Source organism: Manis pentadactyla, chromosome 5 (genome assembly GCF_030020395.1).
Source record: "Manis pentadactyla isolate mManPen7 chromosome 5, mManPen7.hap1, whole genome shotgun sequence".
NCBI classification, from domain to species: Eukaryota; Metazoa; Chordata; class Mammalia; order Pholidota; family Manidae; genus Manis; species Manis pentadactyla.
Genome location: NC_080023.1, coordinates 111,901,961 through 111,917,828, shown reverse-complemented (window position 1 = coordinate 111,917,828; position 15,868 = coordinate 111,901,961). Strand labels below are relative to the sequence as shown.

The 15,868-nt window shown below is 41.8% G+C and overlaps 1 long non-coding RNA gene across 6 annotated transcripts in view; it reads right to left on the bottom strand.

Annotated features, from left to right (window-relative positions):
* LOC118921549 (uncharacterized) overlaps positions 1–15,868 on the bottom strand; it is a 65,426-nt gene that overhangs the window by 30,591 nt on the left and 18,967 nt on the right. The window contains exon 2 of one of the 6 annotated variants that reach the window (XR_008997863.1): positions 11,684–11,791. The exons of 4 other annotated variants lie outside the window; for them this stretch is intronic. This is a non-coding gene — a long non-coding RNA (uncharacterized LOC118921549). The remainder of the gene's footprint in view (positions 1–11,683; positions 11,792–15,868) is intronic. One more of the 6 variants, XR_008997861.1, reaches the window with a different exon arrangement.

Genomic DNA, 15,868 nt, shown 5'->3' with positions numbered 1-15,868 from the left:
TGTGAAAGCTCCAGTGATCACATCCTTATTCCAGGTATCTGAATACAGGAAGGGACTCAAAGAATGGGGCAAAAGGCATCTGCCCATTGTCTTTTCTTTTTTTTTTAATTAAAGTATCATTGATATACAATCTTATGAGGGTTTCACAAGAACGCCATTGTGGTTTCAACATTCACCCACATTATCAAGTCCTCCCCAGACTCCATTACAGTCACTGTCCATCAGTGTAGTGAGATGCCATAGAGGAATTACCTGTCTTCTCCATTCTGTATTACCTTCTTAGTGACCTATCTATATTGTGAGTTCTAATTATAATGCCCCTTAATCCCCTTCTCCCTCCCCACCCACCTACCCTCCCGAACCCCTTCTGCTTGATAACCACTAGTTCCTTCTTGGAGTCTGTGTGTCTGCTGCTGTTTTGTTCCTTCAGTTTTGTTTTGTTGTTATACTCCACAAATGAGTGAAATGATTTGGTACTTGTCTTTCTCCACCTGGCTTGTTTCACTGAGCATAATACTCTCTAGCTCCATCCATGTTGTTACAAATGGTAGGATTTGTTATCTTCTTATGGCTGAATAATATTCCATTGTGTAAATGTCCCACCTCTTCTTTATCCATCATCTACTAATGGACACTTAGGTTGTTTCCATATCTTTGCTATTGTAAATAGTGCTGCATATATATATATAAACATAGGGGAGCATATGTGTTTTCAAATCAGGGATTTTGTTTTCTTTGGGTAAATTCCTAGGAGTGGAATTTCTGCATCAAGTGGTATTTCTATTTTTAGATTTTTGAGGAACCTCCACATTGCTTTCCACAATGGTTGAACTAGTTTATGTTCCCACCAGCGGTGTAGGAGGGTTCCCCTTTCTCTGCATCCTCACCAGCATTTGTTGTTTCTTGTCTTTTGGATGTTGGTCATCCTAACTGGCGTGAGGTGATTTCTCATTGTGGTTTTAAAATCATTTCCCTGATGATTAGTGATGTGGAGCATCTTTTCATGTGCCTGTTGGCCATCTGAATTTCTTCTTTGGAAAAGTGTGTGTTCAGATCCTCTGCTCATTTTTTAACCAGGTTATTTGCTTTTTGGGTGTTGAGGCATGTGAGTTCTTTATATATTTTGGATGTTAACTCCTTACTGGATAAGTCATTTAAGAATATACTCTCCCATACTGTAGGATGCCTTTTTGTTCTGTTGATGGTGTCCTTTGCTGTACTGAAGATTTTTAGCTTGATGTAGTCCCATTTGTTCATTTTTGCTTTTGTTTCCCTTGCCTGAGGAGATGTGTTCAGGAAAAAGTTGCTCATGTATATATTCAAGAGTTATTTGCCTATGTTTTGTTCTAAGAGTTTTATGGTTTCATGACTTACATTCAAGTCTTTGATTCATTTCAAGTTTACTTTTTGTATGCAGCTAGACAATAATCCAGTTCCATTCTCTTACCTGTTTTGCCAATACCATTTGTTGAAGAGTCTTTTGTTCCCCATTGCGTATCCGTGACTCTTTATTGTATATTAATTGGCCATATATGTTCCATTGTCTTTTAAGTAAATTTTCTAAGTGATCCTGTACTATTATTCCACTTATATCTCTTTGACCAGAGCTTTGCCATATTTCCATAGCAGATGGACTGGTTTCTAGTAGGAGTTTCACTCCCCTATGATGAGGCTGGAAGATTAAAAAGCTCAGTACACAGACAAGTAAATGTAGTACCAGGAAGTTGGGGAGCTTCTATCAGGTATCTTCTATTTTAATTGTGCAGTATGAAGTAAAGTCATCTGCTGAGAGTGAGGGGGTGAGAAATAAAGACAGTGAAGTTTGACCAAGCAGACAGTGGGGTTAATCCAGGATTGGGGTTTTACTAGATAACATCAGTGGGAGGACCAAGGATCAGGGTAAGTTAGAATATAGGCAATATATTCTGGTTAAGAGGAATTCAAGGCAAGAATGGTTGCTGGATAGACAAAAAGGAGAGAGAAGGAGTGAAATGAGTAAGTGGGGAGGATTAGAGGACATGGTGAGAGGGGCAGTTTTCTGTGGTTGTTATTTCAGAGAAGGAGCCATATCAGGTGATGTCTAAGTCCAGGGTGAAGCTGTGGGAATGGAAGGCAGATAGAACGGGCATGAGGCTGGAAGATGAGGAGGTTGAAGAGCTGAACTGTCAGTGGTTAGATGAGTCACATAGAAAACTGAGACAAACATTAAAGTCTTCAATAACTGAGAACAGCATTATGGAAGGGTAGAGTGTTCTAATGACCTGGTGCTTAAAGGAGCAGGAATTCTGAGGCAGATTTTAATGCTTTCTAACCAACGGTCTTCCCTCACCCTCTTGTCACTTTTTGTTGTTGCTGATAGAGCCTTCCCCCACCAGAGAGGCTACACACATGACTTCACTACATAACCCCAGCCCACAGGACTGGGGGCAATGTGCTGGAGTGGCGGGAGGTTATGGACTGAACATTTGTATTCCCTTAAGGTTCGTATGTTGAAATTCTAATCCCCAATGTGGCGGTATTTGGAAGTGAAGCATTAGGGAGGGAGTTAGCTCATGAAGGTGAAACCCTCATGAATGGGATTAGTGCCCTTGTAAAAGAAGCCCAAGAGAGAGAGAAATTTTCTCTGTGCACTGTGAGGATACAAGTAGATTCACCCATCTGAAATCAGGAAGAGTGACCTCACCTGACACTAGGTCTGTGATGCTTTTGACTTTACACTTCCTAGCTTCTAGAACTGTGAGAAATAAATGTGTGTTGTTCAAGCCTCCCAGTCTATGGTAGTCTGTGATAACAGCGCAAATAGGCCAAGACAGGGGGCTTCTAGGAAAGAATTTCTTCCTGTTAATAAGTTATAGATGAGGAGAATTATCCTTTCTACTTTTGGACATTGTAGTAAGCTAATAATGGTCCTAGGTATCAGATGCTTACCTCTGAAATTTATAAAAGTCACCTTGCATGTGAAAATTGTCTTTGCAGATATGATTAAGTTTAGGACCATGAGACAGGGAGATTATCCAGGTGGTCCCCAAATGCAATCACAAGTGTCCTAAAAGTCTCTCATAGAGAGGGGCAGAGGGGAATTTATACAGACAGAAAAGAAGACACACACAGAGGAGAAGGCAATGTGAGATTGGAGTGATGCGGCCACAGGCCAAGGAGTACTGACAGCCAACAGAAGTTGCAGGAGGCAGGGAAAGATTCTCTTCTGGAGTCTTCAGGGGGATTATAGCCATGCTGACACCTTCATGTCAGCTCAGGGGTACTGATTTCAGACTTCTGACCTCCAACCAGTGAGAGAATACATTTCCAGTGATTTATCACCAAGTTTGTGATAATTCATTACAACAGCTATAGGAAACCAACACTGACACAGCTGTGAGGGATGTGATGTCTGGAGATTGCAACAGCCATCTTGCAACCATGAGGGAATAAGCCTGAGGATAAAATCCAACAGCTGAAGAAGGAAGAGTGGAAATATGGAAAGAGCTGCTGATTTAGCCAGCTATCATTCATGCTTTTGACTTCTTGTGATGTGAGATTATAAGTGCCCTCATTTATGGCTCTTTTAGTTGGATATTCTGTTAAGCACAACCAAAGGCCTACGACTTGATAGAGGCCTATCCAAAAGAGCGGGGCAGTCCTGGGTGGGAAGCAGCGGTGAGTGCCGAGGACGGGACATGCTGCACCTCCTGACCCTAAGAACAATATGTAAAACATTGGAAACGAATAGCTCCCAGCTGAGTGGGGAACAGAGCAAGTAACTCAGGGGAAAGTCAGAAGGTTGAAAAAATGTTTAGGGAAGAGGTTTAGGGACAGGGGTATTTGCTATTACACAACAGGCTTTTTAGAGGACAAAGTATTTGGGAAGAAAGCAAGGAGCAGGTTTTTTTTTTTTTAATTAAGGTGTCATTGATATATAATCTTATGAAGGTTTCACATGGACAACACTGTGGTTTCAGCATTCACCCATATTATCCAGTCCTCACCTGCCCCCTTTGCAGTCCCTGTCTATCAGCGTAGTAAGAGAGTCATTACTTGTCTTCTCTGTGCTGTACTGCCTTCCAGTGGGAGGTGTTCTTAGAAAAGGATTATGTGAAACAGTACAGAGCATTATTGTGATAAGATTATATAGAGTATAGGTAGACTGGGTAATAGGGAGACTTGCACATCAGGCAGTGACCAAAGAAAACAAGAATAAAGCTTGGTGGATTTAACCAACCCCAGGGTTATCAAAACAATATGTTTCTACCAATGCTGAGGCCAAAGTAGTTTTTAAACTTTAGTGTGTATAAGGTTCATCTGTGAAGTTTGTTGAGCATGTGAAACCTTCCCAGGCCCCAGCACCAAGATTCTTACTCAGCATATTTCCATATGGCCCAGAAATCTGGATTTATAATGAGTATTCTAAGTGACTCAACCATGCTTGATCCAGGACCACATTTGAAACACACTGTGTAGAGCAGTGGCTTTCAAATATTTTCAACTAAAGTATACATTAAGAAATACACTCACACGCAGGCACATGCACAAGGTAGGTGAAATAAGCTGGCTTAACATAGAAGAAGTTTGTTTCATTACACAAAGCCCAAAGCAGATGTCCCAGGTCTGACGACTCTGATGGGTGGCACTTCTCCCAATGATGACTCAGCGGCCTAGGCTGCTTCCACATTGTGGCTCTGACCTCTTGTGCTTCCACATTGCCCTGGTGTCATCCAGGCTGCATACAGAAGGAAGAAAGATTGGAGGGGCCCATGGGGGAGAGTTTTACTTATTGTACCTGAAAGTGGCACTTCCCTGTGGACGCACTCCTGCAGCCAGATCTCAGCCACATGGCTGGTTGTAATGAAGGCTGGGAAATGTCGAGAGGCCCCCAGATACCGGCACTATCAGACACTCCACTTCAGATAGACAGAGATGTGTGCATTTAACTAAAACTAATGTGTGTCAAATTAATACTCCTACCACATGCAATGTCCTCTAATATTTTTCTATTTTGTTCCATTCCATTCCATTCTATTTATTTTTTAAGAAGCCAGTCTTCACAACTTGAGTTTGTGCTCTACAAAACAAATCCACAGTTTGGAAAGCACTGTCCTGAGCACGCTGGCATTTGTTCAGAGGTGTGTGGCCCCGTGGTTGGAGAGGTTCTGTTTCCTTTGCACATTCAGCGCCCCTGCAGTCAGGCACACCCAGGCACTCAGTATGTGGTCACGGCAGCCGCTCTGATGATTATGGAAGGGAAGAGGAGGGAATAGAGAAAAGAAACAAGGGCTCTTCCCTAACAGCTACAGTTTTTTGCAATTAATGAAGTGTAAAATGGCCACCTTTTGATATTCAGTTCAAGCCTAGAATTGAAACTTGCCACTGAGGTAAGGTGCAGGAGAACAAAGTGCTGGAGGGAAAATGTACATAAATTAAGGACAGGACAAAATATACAGAGTTGTTCTGCTTGCTCACTGTGCAGCTGGCGTCCTCCCCACACTTACACAAGCCGTGATTCATCAGATGTGCTAACTTTACCAAGTTGTAAATGCTGGAAACCCAAAGATGTAGAGGTTTCCAAAGAGGCTTCTTACGTGTTCTGATCTAGGCTACCTGGATAATTCGTTTTGGATCAATGAGCATCAGCTGCATTTCTGGAGCTGGGCCAGGTCGGCGAGGGGCTGCCCAGACTCTGGCCTCCCCCTACCTCCTGAACTCTTTCCGCCCTTCCTGCTGTTTCAGGCTTTGGTGTGACAAAGGAAGAGAGATGAGGAGAAGGGAAAAGAGGATTTGGAAATGGCATGAAGATGGAAAAGACAAGGGAGAAGGGTAGGAGACAGAAGAAAATAAATTGGGGGAAGTATTGCAAAGCAATTTTGACCAGCTCAAGAGAAATAAAATTAAGTAATTTTACTTCTCTTTCCACCTTAACAACGTGGATTTAAAATAGAGGATGCAGAAGACTTCCAGGATTGCAGATTCCAAAAGAATTCAGAATTAACTGAGTGCCTGCCGTGACCACTTACCGAGTGCCTGGGTGTGCCCGACTGCAGGGGCACTGAATGTGCAAAGGAAACAGAACCTCTCCAACCATGGGGCCACACACCTCTGAACAAATGCCAGTGTGCTCAGGACAGCGCTTTCCAATTGAGTTACATAAATGAAAAGTACTGGAGGAAAATTCTAAATGCCATTAACGAATCACAGGATAAGGGCTGCTCATTCTAGACATGTTAATATGAGGCTCTTGGATTAAAAATTAGAAAGAAGAAATTATGGGGAAAAGCCAGTGAGAGTGCTAAACCAGCCAGAGACCTGGAATGGCTCTCAGCCCATTCTTACCCAGGGGTAACTTCAGCCCTCTGAGAGTCTGTGGAGGTGAGACTAGAGTCCAGGTTTCTATTTTTAATTCATAGTGTCAAGATAAGAGGTAAATATAAAGCATATTAAGACTTCCCTTAAATCTCCTTGTGGATAAAATGAGAGTTCCTGTGGCCAGGATTCTCACCTGGCCCTGGTTGACTAGCTCACTGCACACTGTGGGCACTACATGGTTGTTGACTCTATAAAAAGAGTTCCGCCCAGTGTGCTGGGCACTACACGGTGGCAGGACTGCAAGGCAGCAGGAGAGCAGAGCAGAGGCTGGAGTGGTGGCAGCGCCAAGGACAGAGGCCCAGAGGATGGCTGTGTGGGACGACTGTGCAGAGAGGCCCAAAGGATGGCTATGCGGACAGAGGGGCCCAGAGGCAGAGACTGGCTTGCTGCCTGCAGACTCCCTCTGAGTGAATGCATTCTAGTGACTGATCTGCCATCTGGAAATAAACTTGGTTATAAGCCTTTCAACCCAAGAACGTTTTGCTGTCATTTTCTTTGGTCACACTGAATCCATAGCAAACTTGCCTGGGGCTGAAACCCAATGGCAAGATGCTCCTCTACAAAAGAAAAACTGGAATTATTCTACAGGTGCCTCTGTGGATAACTCAATAATACCATCATTTTCTAAGAATAAAATCAGGAGCCGAAAACTGTGTCCTTATCCTTTTGACATCCAAGAATTACTGCCATCAAAGTACTATAGCCCATGAAATTACTTTCCAGGTTACACTCACTAGATTGAACATTTTCATTCTGTAGACCTGTGGTTTTAATGGAAAAGAAAAGAAAAAAAATCCCCTCACTTCATAAGACAACTGTTTCCATACACTGGCCCATTAATGGGATGCTAATGCATGTGGAAGTCATTAGAGAATCACAAATACAGAACTGAGAAGCAGATCTCAAGCGTTGATAAGCCCGGGTTTGCTGTGGAAGGCTGGACTGTGAGGATGTTGGGTCCAGGTAGCATGCTGTAGCCTGTGTTCCCCGCACACTGTGGCTAAAGAGGTACTCAATTATAGGCCGTGGGTTTTTTTTAACTTTTAATCACATTATATAGTATTACCTTTATGGATTAGACATTAAACAGGAAGGTAATCTGGCTGCTAGAGCCTTTATCACTAGACGTGTTGGTAATGTTGCCACAGCAGAGCCAAAAACTAATGAGTGCAGGCCCTGCAGAAGTTGGTCTGGGTTCAAACCCAGGCCCCGCACACCCCATTACTCCCTGTGTGACCTGGGGCAAGTTGCTTAATCTCTCTGGGTCTGAGTTTCCACTTGTGTAAAAGGAAGATACTGACAGTCCATGCCTCAAGTGAGGATCAGCTGAGAGAATTCTGCTGATCGGTTCCTGGAGCTGTGGCGAGTATCACCAGCAGCAGTGGTTCTTATAGTCTGGTGTTGGAGATGCAAGAAATGAATCTGGGATGGCAGTGCAATCGGGTGGTTTAGTCCAAACCTGCTGAAATATCCAGTCCTTAGGACACCTCAGGCCTCATCCTGCAGAGCAAGAGAACCCAGTCAGCTCTCTCTGATGGTCCTCTGTATATCTGAAGTCACCACAATGCACTGGGCCCGGAATGGCATCTAATGCCCAGCATGTGCATTTAGTGTCCCAGGAAGTCCTGATGCTCTTCTTCTGAACAATTCTCTGCAGGCACAGTGCTTTTAGGGACATAGAAGATTTATAAGATAAAGCTCTGTCTATAGCATACATGAAGACTAGTTGGAGAGATTCTGCACACCCAGAAAATTCTGCAAACTCTTTACAGGGTCTTACAGAGAAGGAACCGTACGTATGAGAGGCAGTTAGCATGCAAAGATGAGTGAGAACTGATCTCTGCTTTCAAGTTTACAATTTGCTAATTGGAAGGATAAAGTTAAGATGAGACTGAGTGAGTTATGTCTATCAAAGCAGCATAAGCCGATTGCCATGGAGTCTCTGAAGAGGAAATGCCATACAAGTCACACTTCTGTGGAATTCAGAATGTGTTCGATGTATAATCAGAGGGTAGCACAGCACTAATTGATTTCACAAATACCTAATGGGCATTTGCCAGGTACTATTCTGGGCACTGGGATAAGTCACTGCCTTATATCGCTGACATTCTTGTGGGCAAGAAGACAATAAACAAATACAAAAGCCCCAAAGTGTGTCTACACACACACACACACACACACACACACACACACACACGTATAATATGTCAAGGGGTGTTAAGTGTTATAAAGAAAAATGAGGCTTCAGGAGTGACAGAGGAAGGAGGTGCTATGTAATAAGTTGCTAATTACGAGGTAAAGGCACAAAGGGCAAAAAAAGAGCAGGTGGGAAATGAATGTGGACTGAAAGCATCATAGGAAAACTCTGGGACCTATGTGGGCGTGAGGGCAGCAGCAGGAGGAAGGGGAGCAGGCATTTCCAGACATGGGGTAAGGAGAGCAGAGGGGGCCGGACAGTCAGGCTGGAGGAGAGGCAGGGCCCTGGGGGAAGGTGGGCACCAGCTCTCAGGGTGGGGGACACACACTACCGAAGGCCCGGAAGCCAGAGGCTCTGGCTGGATGTGGAACCACACAAGCTCTCAGTGTAAATGCCGAGAGCTGCTGAACCCTGGGGAAGAACATGAGCAGTCCCAGTTCCATTTCAGCTGGTGAGCAGGAGCCAGGGCTTTAAGACCACAGTGGAGCCTGGTGACATCACAGCACCTTTTCTGTCTGACTTGCACGACTGCTTTTTGTCATAAAGAATCTCCAAATGGGCCTCTCTCCGTGTGGCTGCCAGCAGCCCACACCAGCATCCTTTCGTGCGGGTAATGTGCACAAGCCCTTGCTCCCAGGCCCAGCTCATGCCTGTCTGTGTTTTGGTGGGGTGGACACTGCGTCTATGCCCACCTGTGGTGGCTGGGGCTGGGGGACATTACACATGGAGTGGTAACACCAGGACCATACAGAGAAAGGGGAGGAGCTGGCCTGGGGGATAAGCCCTCTCCAAGCAGGTGCACAGCTCCACGTCTGGGCCTTAGTTTTACGGCCTCTTCCTTCAGTGGCCACATCTCCTGTGGCCAGTATGCCCACTGCAGCAGCCTTTACCATTCCTCTGAGCTTTGCTGCTGCAAATTTCTGTGGGTCAAGCAACCCAATAAACAGGCTTTTAAAAAATACATAACATATGAGCATAAATATGCCTGTGAATGAGAATTTAAGGAGGACTGTTCACACCTTGAACTATTTAGGGGTACCCATCAGCCTTTTCTAAAATCTGTAGCTATATTTCTGTGGGTTGAGCTGGCTGAAATTCTAACAGGTACCACAGAATATTAGGTGTGAAGTAAATGTAATTCCTTAATGTAAAATCATAAGACCAAGCCTCATGGGAGTTTGCCTGGCTTACAAACTCAAACGTAGGCAGTCTAATCCCACCCAGGTAAGTGTAAGATATGTTATTTCCTTTTTTTCTTTCTTTTTTTTGTAATCAGGTCAGCCAAAAGGTTAGTATCTCTGACATGCAGATTATCTGATGAGTAGCTCTCTTGGAAGCCTGCTAGCTCTGTTTAAACTTTACTATTTCAATAAACTGTGAATAACCAGCACATTCTATGTCCCACTGAGATAAGCCTTCTGATTGGAAGTTTGTTTATTCACTTATTCAACAAATACATTCAGCAACTAATATGTGCTAAGTATGATGCCATGTGCTAGGGAATCAGAGGAGGACAGGAGAGGTAGGCCCAGGCTCGCCAGCAGGTAGGCACACACCACACCTCTTTGGGCTTCTTAAACGGGTTTCTCTAACTCCTGCAGAAAGTCTGCCTCTGGCAATGCTGTAAGGACTCTGTTGTCATTAGTTCTCTTTTAGGTGCAGCACCCTATTTCTGCTATCAAGTCATCAGCCACAGAGCAGGGGAAGATTGTGTGGAGTCATATCTTCAAAATGTTACAAAACCCTTTTAAAAATCAGACCACAGGATGAAAATCATGAATATGTAAAACTACCTTTGAAATTCTCTGAGGGGGTTATCATGCTAGAAACCAATACACACCATGTACTCAGTTGTAGAAAACAAAGTTACATTTCTACTCGTATGAATAGTTACACATCGGCAAGTCAGCTACAGCCGCCTCCTGGGTCACACTCTCCCAAGCACACCCTCAGTAAATGAAGTGGCAGGAAGGATCATCAGCACAATTCAAATGGGTTTTTCTATGTATTGAGAAAACACATACTAAGTTTCATAACTGAAGAGGATGTAGGATCCCATCTCCTCATACTCTTTGTTTCCTCGTTTCTAAGGCTCTCCTAATGTTGGGCTCAGAGGACGCAACAGTTGACTTGGGTATGCAGCTTATGCAGTGTACCCATGAATACTCACATCCATCCAGCCAAGCTCACCAAAATCACAGGAGAAATGAGTTTAGTCTCTTAACTTTATGCATTTAAATGAGACTGAATCTTTTATCATGAGGTTGTAGACATTTCTAACCCTAAAAGCTACTCTAGAATCATATTACATTCGATCTTGTCATCCACTATTAAATAGGACACAGATGTTCAGTAAAAGCTTGTTGATGGTTGATTAATAAATTCAAAGACTATAGTTATAAGCTGGATTGGTCAGCAAGAACTGAGGCAGGTTATATAGTCATACTTTAATATGGACCAATATAGTGCACAGAAATTCAGTCAGATAATGTGACTTTGAGACCCTACTCAACCTGAAATCCTATGATTTCTAGCCCAAACCACCCAGTATAACAGCAGCTTCATCTTTAGGGATAAAAAACTATTGATTCTTTTATGGAGAAATGGCATTATCTTCTGCCATCCTCAGTCTAGTTCTCAAAAATGCTATTTTTAAGAAGTCCCAGCTCAACAGGCAAACAGCAAGATGGGTTGGACTTGGTATTCAAAAAGTGGAAATATATCTTTCTTCTGCTGTTGAAAAGAACTACTCAGTTAAGTCGGGTAGGAGAGTAGAACCATTTGTGCTGCCCAAGGCACAGCTCAGTGAGACTATTAAAATGTAGAAACTGAGAACAAATCTATTACAGAAATGCAATTAGCTGTGGAGAGCAGTGTCTCAGAGTCATCCCCACGGAGCCAAGGCAATTCTCCCAGTGACCAGGACAGACGTCGTACAGCTGCTCAGGCCTTGAGGGGCCTGAGGAGCACAAGTGAGCAGAGGTGAGCATGTTCCTGCAGATCCCCAGAATCCAGCGGGTGTGTCTCTGTGCGCACATGCTGGCAGGCCGCCCAGAAGGAGCCAGCCCAGCTGTTGGGTCTAGTGTCCATCTATTTTTTGCTCCCAATAATACTGGGAGCAAAACCTACCTCTCCAGCCAGTGAGGCATTTTCCAGACAAAAGCTCTTCTAAGAATTCTGTTCAGTGGTCATTGAGAATCAGGAAGCGCTGAAGGACCAGCAGGCAGACCATCTACCCTTTCAAGGGAGAAAGTTAATTTAGATGTTTTATGGGTAGTGACACAGAGATCCTTGCAACTAGTCATAGTTACCAACCAAGACTTTCTAAATCATATTTATTATAAAATGCTGAAGCTTTGGAGACTGTCTAGTTTTAGGAAGGAATCAGGAAAGTTTAAGAGACTTATCAAAATTACACAGCCATCTTGTGACAAAGCCAGGCTGAAAACTGGAATGGCCTGACTGCTAATCCAGGGATCTTGCCATCATACCTGTCAGCTTTTTGAGAATATACAAGACACCTGTCCCTTGTCACTGTCCAGCTATTATAACTGCCTTCCCTCAAGTGTCTGAAGGGGATGCTTCTAAGAGTAAATACCTGGAAAGCTTTCAAGTTTGATTTAGAAGATTTTTGCCTTGCTGCCAACATCCTTTCTAATATTTTGTGTCATTCTCCCAAATATATTTTCTAACTGCAATGGTAAAAAATAATAATTCAAAAGACACAGAAATAAAAGAAGAAGTTTTCAAAATCCCCAACCTCTAGATTTAGCCACAATAAAGATTTAGTGTATATCCTGCCAGATCTTTACTTATATATAATGTAAATATATTTTTGCATATCTGTTATATAAATATATGTGTAAGTATATAAAATATGATATGCTATAATACATGAGTTGTCAACAATTTTATACAGCAGGATAGAAAAACTCAACCACATGAAACTTTTGCTATTTTAGAAAATAAACATGCTGCTCATTCTTAGTAGATGAGAGATAACCTATTGACTATCTAAAGAGTGAGATTTCTTACAGAAATGATCAGCCAGGCCTTTGTTCATAAAATAGACTCTTCACCACCACCTATGGTACCCCCACTTCTCCCTACCCAACTGTTAACATATTTTTTTGTTTTTGAAGCCCAAAGATGAGAATTTAAACTGGGATTAAGGCTGTATATTTGAAGAGTGAGAAGGTAGAGGGGCCCAAACTTTGGGAGAGGGAGGAGGGACAGCTGGTTTTCAGAGACAGAAGGATGGATGGGGGTGTAGCACATTCCTAAGGCCCAGGAGCTGGTAGGAGCCCCAGTAGAGATGGATGCATGTGACAAGGTAGATTGGGAACTCAGCATCCCTTACTGATGCCTCAGTAGAGACATCAGAGCCAAAGCGTGCACATGGAGAGCTAGGCATTGCCAGAGGACATACCAACCCACAGATGGATTACAAAGGACAGGAAGACCAAGCACACTGAGATAAACTAAGATGCCTGGTAATCAAGCACTTCATCCCCATTTATCTTTGACCACTAGTCCCTAGAGTTCTTTTATGATCACATCTGGGTGAAAGGAGCTCCCTGAAAAATGACTGAGATTAGATTTTCCAACAACTTTAATGGAGGGGGCTGAGTCTCATTGAAATGGATTTAGAAAAATGAAGGCATGTGATGACTCTTTTACCTATGAGTTGAGCAGATCAAACATGTAACATATATGGGATATTATGTGATGTGATAAGATTTTATTTACACATCAGCATACCCAGTGATGCAAAAATTATTTCTTTCTACTTGTACATCTACCTCACTCTAAATACAAAAATGTATTCAAGAGATGAAACACTCAAAAGTAAGCAGACCAGACATATTTTAGAGGAAAGGCTATAGGTATAAGCTGGGCAGCAGAGAGAACTGCATGTCCTGTGTGTCAGAACAACACATTTAGATGTGATGAAAGAAAAGACAGAGGTAATTGATGCATAAAAATTTTGGTAATTTAGTTAAAGTTAAAATTAAACAAAGTTAAAATACAAATGCTAGATTAAAGAAAATCTGACACAGAAATGTCAGATAAGGGGTTAATATCAGTGAAATGCAAATAACTCCAACAAATTAATAAGAAAAAGATAAACAAGGTAATAGACATAAAAGCAAATAATATGAATAGAAAATTCACAGATGAGCAGACCTAAATAGCAATTAAACCCACAAAAAGATGTTTTATTTCACTAGATGTCAGGGAAATGTAAATTAAAAGAACAACGGTACATATATGCCTTCTCGCTCATTAGATAGATTTTTTTGAAAGGAACACTCTCATACATTGGTATTGGAAATTAAGTAAAATTTCAACACACACACACACACACACACACACACACACACACACACACACACACACACAAATATATACCCTTTAGCCCAAAAAACTCATTTCTGGAAAACCTATAACACCAGAAATACAAAAACTCTCTCTTCATAGCATCAGATAGGGAAAGATTCCTTAAGTAAGAAGAAAAAGCATGAAACATAGAGGAACATGTTGATAAACTGGCTATGGTAATATTTACCATACATGCAAAAGAATATACTCAACATATTTGAAAGGAAAGTCATAAACTGGCAGGAGATAGCTGCCTTTCATATAATGATTAAAAGATTAATATCCAGAAATATTTGCTTCATCTATATCAAATTGCCAATATTCAATAATTTTTGACCTACAAAAATTGCCGTTTCATATGATTCAATTCACTACAAAGAATTATTCCAAAACAAGAAAAAGACAACCAACCCAAGAGAAAAAAAACTGGACAACAGATATGAATTCACAGATGAGGAAAACCAAATGGCCAGTAATGTTTGAAAATATGCTTAACTCGCTAAGAAGTCTGTGAAATAAAAACGATGCTGAAATCTGTTTCATATTACAAGGTTGACAAAGATTCAAAAGAATTGGTAAAAACATGGGGAGATGGGAATTCTCACACACAATAGGAGTGCAAATTCATACAAATTTGGCAATACCAAGTGAAGTTAATGAAAAGCACACCAACTGCATAGGTGGGTATGTACACCAATGAGAACCTCAAGGAGACATGTCTGAGGATTAATGAAGCATGGTTTATGATACTGAATAATTAAACAATATGAATAGCACTGCATTTTATAAGTAAATATCAGATGAGTTAAACTAGTAGAGCCAACCTGTCAAAATTAAGGAATTGGCTCTACATGTGTCAATGTGGACCTTAAGAGATACAATGTTGAATAAAATGTTTTTGGATTGTCATTTTTTTCTGTAAATTTGAAATATTTATAACTTAAAAAAAAGAAATAAAAGGTTCTATGCGTAAGACCTGTGAACAAGAATATTTGTTGCAGGATTGTTTATAGAACTGGGACTAGTGCCAGTGCCCCTGACAGCACAGTAGTTGGGAAACTGTGGTACATCCCTACCATGTACTTTACTCATCTGTGGTTTGCAATAGACAAACTGGGCTTTTGTTTAATTTGACTATTAAAAACAATATGACATTGATTTAGTATCTCACATTGCTGAAGTAATGAAAAATGGGATCCTATGATACAGAGTGCCCTGAAACTGGCTGTGTAATATTTCATCGTATAGAAGCAGGTGACATCATAGGTGAATGTTTGCCCACTTGCCTCATCCTGCTTATTAATGACACATTTTCTTCCTTCTGCCCCTCCTATGTCTTTGAAGGTTTGATTCAGAGATTCATTTACCAACCTCCAATTCCTCTATGGTTATGGCTGGAACCTTCAGCCACATCATTTTGCAGGAGAATAAATTATGACAACAGGGTCTTTGGTTGATTTCTAATTACACAGAAAGGCCCTTACTAACTAACTCATCAATTTATGTGGGTGGATATGTAAGGAAGCACTTTGCAATTTCAGCTTTCTCCTTCCCCAACAAGGAATGTGTCACTCCACCAATTTGTATCTCTGGGTCCGCAGCACCTTTCTTCAGAAACTTAGTTAACCTCTTGTCACTGTGCCCCTGTGATGCCAGGTAGGAGATTAAATTATAGACATTCTTAAAGCATCTCTGCTGAGATAGAAAAAGTAGGTAACATGTATGGGACAATACTAATAATAGATAAATGGTTAACACAGGGTTCCACATCTCTGGACCTCTTGTGCTATCTCCATGAACTCGGTTCAGTACAAATACAGTCCATGAAGATTGTTGCTCTGTCACCAAGGTTACACCATTATTTGAAAGATTAAACATTCACACAGTTCCTTAAAGACATTCTGCTCTCTCTCAGCTCTCCCTCTGGGTGAT